Below are 13,055 nucleotides of genomic sequence, written 5' to 3' on the forward strand. Positions count from 1 at the left end.
GAGGGTAGTGCGTACGGCCCAGTACATCACTGGGGCAAAGCTGCCTGCCATCCAGGACCTCTACACCAGACGGTGTCAGAGGAAGGCCCTAAAAATTGTCAAAGACCCCAGCCACCCCAGTCATAGACTGTTCTCTCTATTACCGCATGGCAAGCGGTACCGGAGTAAAGTCTAGGACAAAAAGGCTTCTCAACAGTTTTTACCTCCAAGCCATAAGACTCCTGAACAGGTAACCAAATGGTTACCCGGACTATTTGCATTGTGTGCCTCCCCCTCTTTTACGCTGCTGCTACTCTCTGTTTGTCATATATGCATAGTCACTTTAACCATACCTACGTGAACATACTACCTCAATAATCCTGACTAATAGGTGTCTGTATATAGGTTTGCTACTCTTTTTTCAAATGTCTTTTTACTGTTGTTTTATTTCTTTACTTACCTACCTACACACACACACACACACACACACACACACACACACACACACACACACACACACACACACACACACACACACACACACACACACACACACACACACACACACACACACACACACACACACACATACATACCTTTTTTTCTTATTCACACCATTGGTTAGAGCCTGTAAGTCAGCATTTCACTGTAAGGTCTACACCTGTTGTATTCAGCATTTCACTGTAAGGTCTACACCTGTTGTATTCGGCGCACGTGACAAATAAACCTTGATTTGATTTGATTTGATGATGATCTTCACCCCAGGGGAGCCTACTATATATTGCATGAGTTAAATACCCACAGTACAGTACAGGTGAACATAACCACATATCAGAAGGGGGAGCATCCTCAGAGCACTGCTGATGTTAGCTAAACAAAGGAATATGTCCTTAGATGCGCACTGTCTTTTGGTTCACCACAATCACCGCTCTACAGGGAGACAGTCAGCCGCTACAAAGACTAAACAAGACAGCAGAGAGAGAGAGAGTGCGAGAGAGAGACCAGAGATGGGATTAGCTTAAAATGGCAACGTGCCATGATTGAGTTTTAAGGAAGACATGAGAAAACCCCCATACAGCAGGGAGCCACATCTGAGATCTTAGTCATATATCAGACAAACATTTTCATCACACATCAATCAACATTCTTTTATTTAAAGCTTTGGAAAATGTGAAAAATTTCATATGATTCATATGATCATAAGATTCATATGGAACATAGTGAACTGCTTAGTCAACTCCTTATGCAAAGCTTATCTGCATTGCTTGCTGTTTGGGGTTTGAGGCTGGGTTTCTCTATAGCACTTTGTGACATTGGCTGATGTAAAAAGGACTTTATAAATACATTTTTTGGATTGATTGATTGACATGGGATTGTCGTGAATGCATGCAATAAATCGGAGCATGCACATATCCAAAGCAAGTCAAAAGAAACTTTTGGAATTAAGACTGAAGAACTGCACTGCACTTAAACTTAACTTAACCTATGTGCACTATTAGGCTGTTGATTATGTTTTACAATAGTCCCATTTGAGTGTAATCATGGTATAATGCCCAAGGTGCAATCAACCTTCTGTTTCTCTACTTCTTTCTCACAGGTGTCGTTGCAGTATTACTTCCGCCCAGTTGCTCTGTGTGTTTCCCACTGTGTAAAAGTATTTATATCATGAATAGGACTTTGATAACAACACTCTCTGCCAGACACAAACAAAGCAGGTCTGAAATGTGTTGACTCTTAAATTTGGCATTGTTTGGAGAGAGTAGGGGGTGGACATCTGAGCACCCTGTGAACAGCATGGGCTAAAGCTGCAGCTTGCCTTAAATAACTGTTTTGGTTTTCACATTTTAATCACTCAGGACATATATGAGGGAAGACACAAGGAACGGAGCTGAAGTCAGTGAGAGGAGAATGTTTAAGGTGACTTTAAGGTGATGGTACCATATTATTTAATGGAAAATCTTGTTGAGAGAGAGAGAGAGAGAGAGAGAGAGAGAGACAGAGAGAGAGAGAGAGAGAGAGAAAGAGAAAGAGAAAGAGAAAGAGAAAGAGATTGGACAGTAAGACAAACATTCATGAAGTCACCCATTAATATTGTTGATCCGGTCGGTCCCTCTATGTGAGCTACAGAATAGGACCGCATGATAACAGGCACTTTTAGCTCAAGAAGTGAAAGAACCGGGCTATGGAAATCAAAACACTAACTTCCTGTATACTGTACTGGGGCGTGACATTCTGCTGGGAAATGTAGTCAAGGAGGGGATGAGGCAGATTTCCCACCATGCACCTCTTCTGGGCCTTTGTCTTTCAGGAGGACTATTGTTATGAAACAGGCATATCATGTTGTGTCCAGGTTTTTAGAGAGGTTATCAATCATCTCATCTGCCCTGACTAAGGTGAGATTATTAGTCTCTTGTGGTGTTGCAGGAAGACAGGAAGTTATGTACATCTCCCAGTCTCTTTCTAAACATGGGTGTCATATGCTACCATAGTTCTCACATACCGACATTACACACCACTCATAGGGGAGTTGGTTAAGGGCTTGTAAGTAAGCATTTCACTGTAAGGTCAACACCTGTTGTATGTGGCGCATGTGATAAATAACATTTGATTTGAGTACTAAGCCTCCTCACCCTACCTTCCCTCTCCCCAAACAATCATTAGATTGCTACACACACACTGTCTCTCACTTGCTCTATTGAGGCATACACAACTATTCTTGTAAAAACACACTTAGAGTAACACTATATGTTGCAACAACAACCAGAGTGCATCAGTCTTAAGTAGATTCTTTTGCTGTAGATATTTACATTCACAAGAAAGACATTGAGAGAGAAAGAAAGGGAAGAATGAAAGAATGAAAGAAAAAGAAAGAAAGTGGGAAAGAAGGAAAGTCCCTCAGTCACACTGAGGCACATTGGTGACCTTGCTGTGTTGGAGCCAGTGTCACTGTCAGCGCTCTGAGACTTGACATGTATTTCATTCCCATGACTGGGCCTCAGATATTTACCCATAATTCCAGAGGGCATGGAGCCAGCCTGTCGTGTTGCTCACTGATCCTTAGCCTCTCAAGTCTCTCTTTTCGTGATTACATCAGCCTACCCTATTTGGGAGCAATGCAGGTCCCTCTCTCTCAGTCTGGTGGTGCTGTGAAGGAATATCAAATTCAGGATCTCTCATCATCTACTGTAGTATGTAAATGCAGAAGTTGATGTTGAAAATATATGCAAGATTTTACCCTGAGGTAATGATAGGATAAATGTTTGATTAGTAAGCCATTAACAGGAAATCAGATTGGCCCACTCTGGAGGAGGTGATGCAATAGGTCAGCATGTTGATAGTTTGGTAAATTACCTCATCATGACACAGAATACTGAGCTGCATGGGCAGACACATACCATGCCTTTTGTTGTGCCCATCCTGGATCACCAGTTTTCTTTGCTCATTGGCTGGTGAACAATTCCACAGGGGCCATAATGTAAAAATGATGCACTCATTTTCCAATTTGGGTAATCTTGTGGGAGATCCTTGGCTAATCTTCAGGGAGATGAGTTATGTTTCAGAGAAAGTTCCTCCGGTGTCACCAGTGCAGAGTATAGTGTTGAGAACTAGACATAATCTGAGATGGATGTGTACTCAATCTATTAATACATTTAATGGGAAGTTAAGTAGTAAAAAAAATAACATTCTGGCAGAACCACCCTGGGAATTGAAAAATCACAGGACCTCTTCACTCATGGCCCAAGCAATGGGTGTGAGACATAGAATGCCTGCATGGTACTGTAGACCTACCGCAGAGGAAGACATAAGAGAGAGAGATAGACTTTTTTAGAACTAGAGAGAGAAAGAGATAGAACTAGAGAGAATAAAAGGGAGAGAGGGTGAAAGGAAAAGAGAGAGGGAAAGATGGACTGGGGAGAAGCAGCCCTCGTGATGAAAGGCCACATTGTTCCCAAACTCACTGAACTCACTACTTCTTTCTGGCTGCACCTCACACAGTGGCTTTAATGGGATGTTGGGAAGCTAACATTTACTCCACGAAATACAGTATATCTGTCAGCTCGGGCTCAAGGGAGGGGTTTCAGAGACTCAGAAAGAGTGGATCCCACCAACACAGGGAAAGTCAAAACCTTGAGAACACTCCTTCAGCAGGCACAGAATCCTTTATGTACAATGAATGTTAAATAAACCTGAATCTGAAATATGTGTATTGAAATACATATTATATCATCTCTGATTTTCTAAAGAGATAGTAGGCAATACGGTTTAACGTTATTATTTAAAAAATTACTTGGCATATTGCTATGGTTTGATGCTGTAACTTACAGTAGAAAGAATACTGTGAGGTAAAATGCTGCTATCCTGAGGTGAGAACTGTGAGAATAAAGTGCCAGTGTTTATTGACTGTTGAGGTAACAAAGGGAATGGTGTTCTCACTGCCTGGGAACCATGGTCAGGGGGAGTGGCACTCTTCTACTTATTAGTGCTATAGAGGCCTACTCTACAGAACATTCCTATGATGAAAGACAAATCATCTTTCTCACTGAGTAGTGACTATCTTGGACAAGACATTCTAATGTTCATATTGTTCATGATGAAACAGCCATATACCAACTTAAACCTCAACCACAACCAAGCTTATATTTCATAACCTGTCAGACATATGAGCAACTGAAAATATTAATCAATTAGCTTTGAAGTGGAGAAGTGCCAGGGCCACGAGTTCAATGAGAAGGGCGAGGAGTCTTCAAAGAGCTTAGGGAGAGAGACAGAGTGTGGCGATGGACAAAGAAAAGCAGGGGTATAATACTGTATGGATCAGCAGGCATGGTGCGACATGACAGCATCCAGGAGCCACAGAAGTTGATACAATCCCCCAGTAAACAAAAGAAGGAAGTGGTCCTATGCAGCTGGCTCCCACTGGCTTCCTGTTTGTGATTACGCAGCCAAAAACAGAATCAGAGCAGCTAGAGAGGGGTCTGGACCTCCCATGGTTCCACAGCACTGGGGTAAGCTACTACTGTTGACCCACGGTGGGCCTGTCCGTACATTGTGTCTCCCTACAGTAGCTAGAGTGCCCAGGGCACAATACTGGGAAGCAGCTGCATTGGCCAACATAAAAGTGACAAATGTGTGTTTATGCATCCAATTACATGTTAACCAGCTATTAACCTAATTAGTTGTGATTAGGTGTAGGAAATTGTAGTCCACACTTTAAGTGTCTTGTTCAGTCCCTTTCAGTATTGTGAGTGTTCGTGGGTGGTAGTCGATCCGGACTGTGTTGGTTATACATAAGTTGTTTAGAAATACTGTCATTGTTGAACTGGCAAATCAACAGACAATTCAAAATGCTTGACTAATATCAATGGTTGGTAGCAACATACCCCATATCACACTTCTTCTTTTCCAGACGTCACCCCCTTCCCACACAACCTAACCAAGGATCCAGGCAAGCCTTTCCCGCCATTTGACAGTATAACTTGAAAACCATCAATACAGTTTGTAAACCATCTCCTGCAGTCATTTATAAGAACAATACTAGAGGAGTAGAATACATTAATCTGTGGTTGATACACTCAGGAAATAATGAGACTGCAATACATTGGTGCATTTGTCCTATGATCAAGTAGGCTTCACATCCCCAGTTATAGACTGCTTCATGTATTGGCTCGGTGTGGGGGGTATTAGATGTGATGGACACTTGTGGGAAAATGAAATTCTCTGAGGCATAAGAACGTATTGCACAAGCATCAGTTCCAGAGGCATACAGAAACTAATGTCTTCAAAAAGTTATTAAGCCAGAGACACTTTTAAAGAGTAAACTGATGATCCATTGCTTTGGCTTTTTTGCATGGAATCAGTATTTCTCAATAATGCAAAATGATAAATTCATCAGGACTTTAGAAACAACACTTTTGTGGTTTCTGGAAAAAAACATATTTGATTGAAACATCCTGTCACGTTCTGACCTTAGTTCTGTTATTTTATCTTTGTTTTAGTATGGTCAGGACGCGAGTTGGGTGGGCAGTCTATGTTGGTTTTTCTATGTTGGTTTTTGAGTTCGGCCTAGTATGGTTCTCAATCAGAGGCAGCTGTCAATTGTTGTCCCTGATTGAGAATCATACTTAGGTAGCCTGGCTTTCAGTTTTGGGTTGTGAGTGTTTGTCTTTCGTGTCAGTGTTTGTTGCCACATGGGAGAGTGGGCAATGAGCCAGGTGCCATGAAGCCGGCTCAGCGCATCTGGTCTCCAGTGCGTCTCCTCGGGCCGGTGTCATGGCACCAGCCTTACGCATGGTGTCCCCTGTTCGCCAGCACAGCCCGGTGCGGGCTACTCCACCTCGCCGCTCTGGCCTGGCTACGGGGAGCATTCAACCAGGTAAGGTTGGACAGGCTCGGTGCTCAAGAGCTCCAGGGCGCCTTCACGGTCCGGTCTGTCCGGTGCCACCTTCACGTACCAGCCCTCCGGTGGCCGCCCCCCGCACCAGGCTGTCTCTTTGTCTCCTCCCTACACACACAGGTGCTTCTGCCTGTCCAGCGCTGTCAGAGCCTTCCTCTTCTCCAGCGCTGCCAGAGTCTCCCGTCTGTCCTGAGCTGCCAGAGTCTCCCGTATGTCCTGAGCTGCCAGAGTCTCCCGTCTGTCCTGAGCTGCCAGAGCCGCCAGTCTGTCCTGAGCCGTCAGTCAGCCAGGAGCTGCCAGAGCCGTCAGTCAGCCAGGAGCTGCCAGAGCCGTCAGTCAGCCAGGATCTGCCAGAGCCGCCTGTCACGCCGGCGATGCCAGAATCGCCCTTCACTCCGGAGCTGCCGGAGTCCCCCGCCTGTCCAGCGCTGCCGGAGTCTCCCGCCTAGTATGGTCAGGGCGTGAGTTGGGCAGTCTATGTTTGTTTTTCTATGTTTGGTTTCTGTTTCGGCCTAGTATGGTTCTCAATCAGAGGCAGGTGTTGTTAGTTGTCTCTGATTGAGAATCATACTTAGGTAGCCTGGGTTTCACTGTTGGTTTGTGGGTTATTCTGTCACGATCGTAGTAAGAAGCGGGGGGGTTCACTCAATGTGGTAATTACCAGGCTAACCTAACCGTCAGTGTCCCCCAGACAAGAAGCAAGACAACAGGTTGGTAGAGCTGAGATTTGGATGTTTGGGGGCGGGGGGGGGGTTTCACTCTGTGTGGTATTACCAGGCTAACCTAACCGTCAGTGTCCCCCAGACAAGAAGCAGGACAACAGGTTGGTAGGGCTGAGATTTGGATGTTTGGGGCGGGGGGGGGGGGGGGGGTTCACTCAATATGGTAATTACCAGGCTAACCTAACCGTCAGTGTCCCCCAGACAAGAAGCAGGACAACAGGTTGGTAGGACTGAGATTTGGATGTTTGGGGCGGGGGGTTCACTCTGTGTGGTATTACAGAGGCAACAGGATCTCCTGGCTTTCCTGCCCCCACAGACTTAAGTGTTTCCTCTTGGTGTGACAGGGCAGCTCAGGGACGTAGAGGTGAGAGTAATTGACACAAGAGGGCTAGTGTGGATATCAGCGCCTATGGTCACAAGAGGAAACGGATCAGGTGATTGTTCAAAGGATTTAGATAGAGCAGTTGCTTTTCAGGGTTGTTTTACTTTCTAAGGGAAACATGTTTCAACAAAGAGTGTTAATTGAATACTCACACCTGTATGTGTACGTGATGGGCGAAGGTGGATGAAGGTGAGGGAAGGTGAGGAGAGAAGCAGAAGAGAAAGAGAGTTCTTTGTTCACACTTCAGCGAATTTAGTTAATTACTCTGTTGTTCACACTTCAGCAAACTGCTATATAATCCAGTGGAGTGCCATGAGTCAACAGTTAAACCCTTACTGGAAGTGTGTTGGAGAGGAGTTTATACCCAGTCAGTGTGTTCCTGTTCATTTACAAACCTAAGCAACATGTTGTTGAAGGAATTTACGCATTTTAACATTTGTTTGGACTGCCTTGAACTGAGACATTGAGCTGTACCATGGAATGTTATCAACTTAAAATGAATTCAAACATGATGTGGCGGTGATGTGCCACTTCAGTGCTGAAATTATATCTTCTGATGAAAAAACACCACAAATTCCATGGTACAGCATGGTAATACAGTACATAGACGTATGCATAAAAGAGGCAACCATTGAGTTCTTTACTAAGCTGTAGTGAATAGACACGTCCCAACATGTCCTCAGAAGCCATCTCCCTCCCCCTCAGTCCTATTAACATGTGGATGGAGGATGAGGGATGGTTCTGGTTTTCACATGGCATGGTACAAACAATTACTCTGTTTCTCTGCAGCTCAGAGTGCTGTATGCTCTGGTGTGGATTGGATTAGCTGTACACTTCATCTCAACACACAGTAAATGTAGAGTTATGGATCATATTGAACTAGTTTAGGAGTATTGAATTGGGATGAATGGAGCCTTGGTTTAAGGAAAAGACACTTGTCGAAGTAAAAACGAATAAGAGAGAGAGACTTGAATGACAGCTTTTGGGAGGAATTAAAATAATTCTATGGTTTATCTGATATACCTACTATACCACTTTATATTGTAGCAGTCTAATATTTCCATTGCAATAAGTTAGTAGCATTGTAATAAGTGTGTTTAGACAAGTGGCCGGTAAGAAGCTCTGATCTGTGACTCTGCCATGTCAATGTTTGGGCATGCAGTGATAGCTCAGGCAGTACCTCAGCACTACTAAATCACAACCTAAAACAAACTGAAGCTAGAGCCCCTCCCAACTGTGATAAACTCACCTTGGAGTGCTAACAGAGACCATTTTACCAGGACATGTACTAACAGGTAGATAACACAATTATTTTCCAGGGAGTAATCAAAATAGTGAAATTCTACCCTGTCTGTTTTCAGTGGGTTGAGCTGATACCGTGAGGCTGGTCCTGTGTGATTTGGTAAGAGAGGGGCTTTAGCAATGCCAAGGTTGTGGTTTCAATCCCCGTAGGGGTAACATATACTTAAATGCGTGCACTCAATGAACTATAAATTGCTTTGGATAAAACCATTTGCTAAGTGTCATTACAGATGTAGCATCTTAATTTAATTGCTCTTTTGTTACTGAGAATGTTCCTGCACAGCAAGAAATGCAAACTTGTGGTGTATTTGACATTTAAAAAGGCTTCTAAAGTTTGTAATTTCCATTTTAAAATGTCAGACTTGACTTGCCCTAATATTTATTTTTATCAACCCCATAGTAATTCAAATTTCCTTTTGCTGCAGGATTATTTACCTGCTGTTGCAAACTGGCTCAAATTAATATCCTGCATATGTATGGTCTTCAATAATGGCTACCGGGATGGGGGGCATTGAAATGGCCCAGATAAACACAATGAGAAGGAAGGCAACACAAATCCTGTTTACACTCAACCTTGGGATGTGACACAATACAAATGTTCCTCCTATTACATTGGGCATAAAACAATAGCTGATTATATAATTTACATGACTTTTGTCTATGTTTTTCTGAAAAAGTTAGAAAAACGTTTTTTTTGTCAAACTCCAGCAATTTAAAAAAAAACTTTTCCTGTTGAAAAACAATATCCCACATATAAATACAGTAATGTAAACACACTTCAAGTTTTTATTTAGACAAAATAGTTTTTTAGGCATGTGCAAACTTCATGGAGTATGCATTCAAGAAGTTGGGAACAATAAGGGAGCAATGAAGAATAACAGAGGAAAGGCCCACCCCCTCCCACTTGTGTCATGTCACGAGGATACCTGGACCACCTATTGGGATGTGCCTTTTGTTACATAAATCAGGTGATAAATTAGGTGAGAGGGAGACTGGAGTGGGACATCACTACTTCCTCAACCACTTTAACCTTCTCTTCATCATTTTCTCCCCCATCCTTTCACTCCTTTGCCATTATCTCCATGATCTACTCCTCTAACCCTTCTCTCCATTCTCAGGACCCAGGGCCACAAAGTTTGCTTCAGTCTTCCTCTTCCCACACTCCAGGCTTTTGTTCTACCTGGAGGTCCGTTTGGCATGTACGCAGCTCCTTTAAATGTCACACAGAAATGGATTCACCACTAAAAAAATGAGTCACTGTCCTGCAGGCATAGAAACCACCAGTTGCAAAACTGTTCCCTTGTTTTTTTTTTTACAATTAGGGAAAGGGGTATACCTAGTCAGTTGTACAACTGAATGCATTCAACTGAAATGTGTCTTCTGCATTTAACCCAACCCCTCTGATTAGTGATACTTGGAAAATGTTTGTACCAGTCCCAAATTAATTATTGCACAATTTTGAAATGAATTCATGGTATTTGTGAGTGGGAGTTGACATTTGCACTGACGATCTAATTGTGTGCTCTGAAACCTTAGGATACACGTACCTGCAGGGGGTGCGTACTGGCGGCAGAGAAGTCAGGCGCAGGAGAGCAAAAAAATTATTTACAACGGCACAGTTTAATAAACAAAACCACCGTAAACAAAACAATAAGTCAATGGGTAAAGAAAACCCATTACACATCAACATAACGTGCACAAGCACTACAAATAAACAATTCCTGACAAGGACATGGGGGGAACAAGGGGGTTAAATGCACAACATGTAATGATGGAATTGAAACCAGGTGTGTTGGAAGACAAGACAAAACAAATGGAAAATGAAAGGTGGATCGGCGATGGCTAGAAGACCAATGACGTCGACCGCCGAACGCCACCCGAACAAGGAGAGGGACTGACTTCGGGCGGAAGTCATGATAGTACACCCCCTTGACGCGCGGCTCCAGCAGCGCGCCAACACCGGCCTCAGGGACGATCCAGAGGGCGAGGCGCTGGGTGATCAGGACGAAGACGGTGGAACTCCTGCAGCATTGAAGAGTCCAACACGTCCTCGACCGGAACCCAGCACCTTGCCTCCGGACCGTACCCCTCCCACTCCACGAGATACTGAAGGCCCCTCGCCTGACGCCTCGAATCCAGTATGGCGCGAACGGAGTACACCGGGGCCCCCTCGATGCCCAGAGGGGGCAGAGGAACCTCCCGCACTTCAGACTCCTGGAACGGACCAGCCACCACCGGCCTGAGGAGAGAAACATGGAACGAGGCGTTAATACGGTAATCTGGGGGAAGCTGTAACCTATAACAAACCTCGTTCACTCTCCTCAGGACTTTAAATGGCCCCACAAAGCGCGGACCTAGCTTCCGGCAGGGCAGACGGTGGGGCAGGTTTCGGGTCTAGAGCCAGACCCGGTTCGCCTCACTGCGGTGACTGTCTGCATTCTCTTTTTGGCGCAGCACGGCCCACTGAAGGTGAACACGGGCAGCTTCTCATGTCTCCTCAGCGCGCCTAAACCAGTTATCCACCACAGGAGCCTCGGCCTGACTCTGATGCCAAGGTTCCAGAACCGGTTGGTACCCCAGTACGCACTGGAAGGGAGAGAGGTTAGTGGAGGAGTGGCGAAGCATGTTCTGTGCCATCTCGGCCCAGGGCACGAACACTGCCCACTCCCCCGGCCGGTCCTGGCAATAGGACCGCAGAAACCTGCCTACATCTTGGTTTACTCTCTCCACCTGCCCATTACTCTCGGGGTGAAACCGGGCAGAGGGAGGAGACTTAGAGAACCAATCCAAGACGACTAGGATCGCGGTGTTACCCTGTGAGGGGGGAAGATCGGTAAGAAAATCCACCGACAGGTCCGACCAAGGCCGTTGTGGAACGGGTAAGAGGTGTAGCTTCCCTCTGGGCAGGTGCCTAGGAGCCTTACACTGGGCACACACTGAGCAGGAGGAAACATAAACCCTCACGTCCATAGCAAAGGTAGGCCACCAGTACCTCCCACTCAAACAGCACACTGTCCAACCAATCCCAGGATGACCAGAGGAGGGTGACGTGTGGGCCCAATCGATCAACCGGTCACGAATAGCAGACGGGACGTACAGACGCCCAGCGGGACACTGGACGGGAGCAGGCTCTGCACGTAACGCCTGCTCAATGTCCGCATCCAGCTCCCATACTACCGGCGCCACCAGGCAGGAGGCGGGGAATATGGGAGTGGGATCCATGGGCCGCTCCTCTGTGTCATACAGCCGGGACAATGCGTCTGCCTTCATGTTCTGGGAGCCTGGTCAATAGGAAAGGGTGAACACAAAACGGGTGGAAAACATGGCCCATCTTGCCTGGCGAGCGTTCAGTCTCGTCGCTGCCCGGATGTACTCCAGATTGTGGTGGTCAGTCCAGATGAGAAAAGGGTGTTTAGCCCCCTCAAGCCAATGTCTCCACGCCTTCAAGGCCTTGAGGACAGCCAACAGCTCCCGGACCCCCACGTCATAGTTTCGCTACACCGGGCTGAGCTTCTTCGAGAAGAAGGCACAGGGGCAGAGCTTTGGTGGCGTACCCGAGTGCTGAGAGAGCACAGCTCCTATTCCAGCCTCGGATGCGTCCACCTCCACTATGAACGCCAAAGAGGGACCCGGATTGGCCAGCTTGGGAGCCGAGGTAAATAGAGCCCTCAGGTGACTAAAAGCCCTGAAAATCTTGTCTACAAAGGCTTGGAAGACTGATGGCGCATTCATCAACCCGGTCGGCATGACGAAGTACTCATAGTGCCCAGGTGGTACTGAAAGCTGTCTTCCACTCATCTCCCTCCCTGATACGCACCAGGTTGTAAGCGCTCCTGAGATCTAGTTTGGTGAAGAAGTGGTAGCGGTAGCGGGTAACTATACCTCACCGTGATCTGGTTCAGACCCCGATAGTCAATACACGGGCGCAGACCTCCCTCCTTCTTCTTCACAAAAAATAAACTTGAGGAGGCGGTTGAAGTGGAGAACCGAATGTACCCCTGGCGCAGGGATTCGGAGACATATAGCCTCCTTCTCCACCTGTGAGAGGGGATACACGTGACTCCTGGGAAGTGCAGCGTCTACCAGGAGATTTATCGCACAATCGCCCCGTCGATGGGGTGGTAATTGAGTCGCCTTCTTTTTGGAGAAGGCGAGAGCCAAATTGGCATATTCAGGGGGAATGCGCACGGTGGAGACCTGGTCTGGACTTTCCACCGTAGTAGCACCAACGGAAACCCCCAAACACCTCCCCGAGCACTCCTGCGACCACCCTGTG

Source organism: Oncorhynchus nerka, linkage group LG27 (assembly GCF_034236695.1).
Source record: "Oncorhynchus nerka isolate Pitt River linkage group LG27, Oner_Uvic_2.0, whole genome shotgun sequence".
Taxonomy (NCBI): Eukaryota; Metazoa; Chordata; class Actinopteri; order Salmoniformes; family Salmonidae; genus Oncorhynchus; species Oncorhynchus nerka.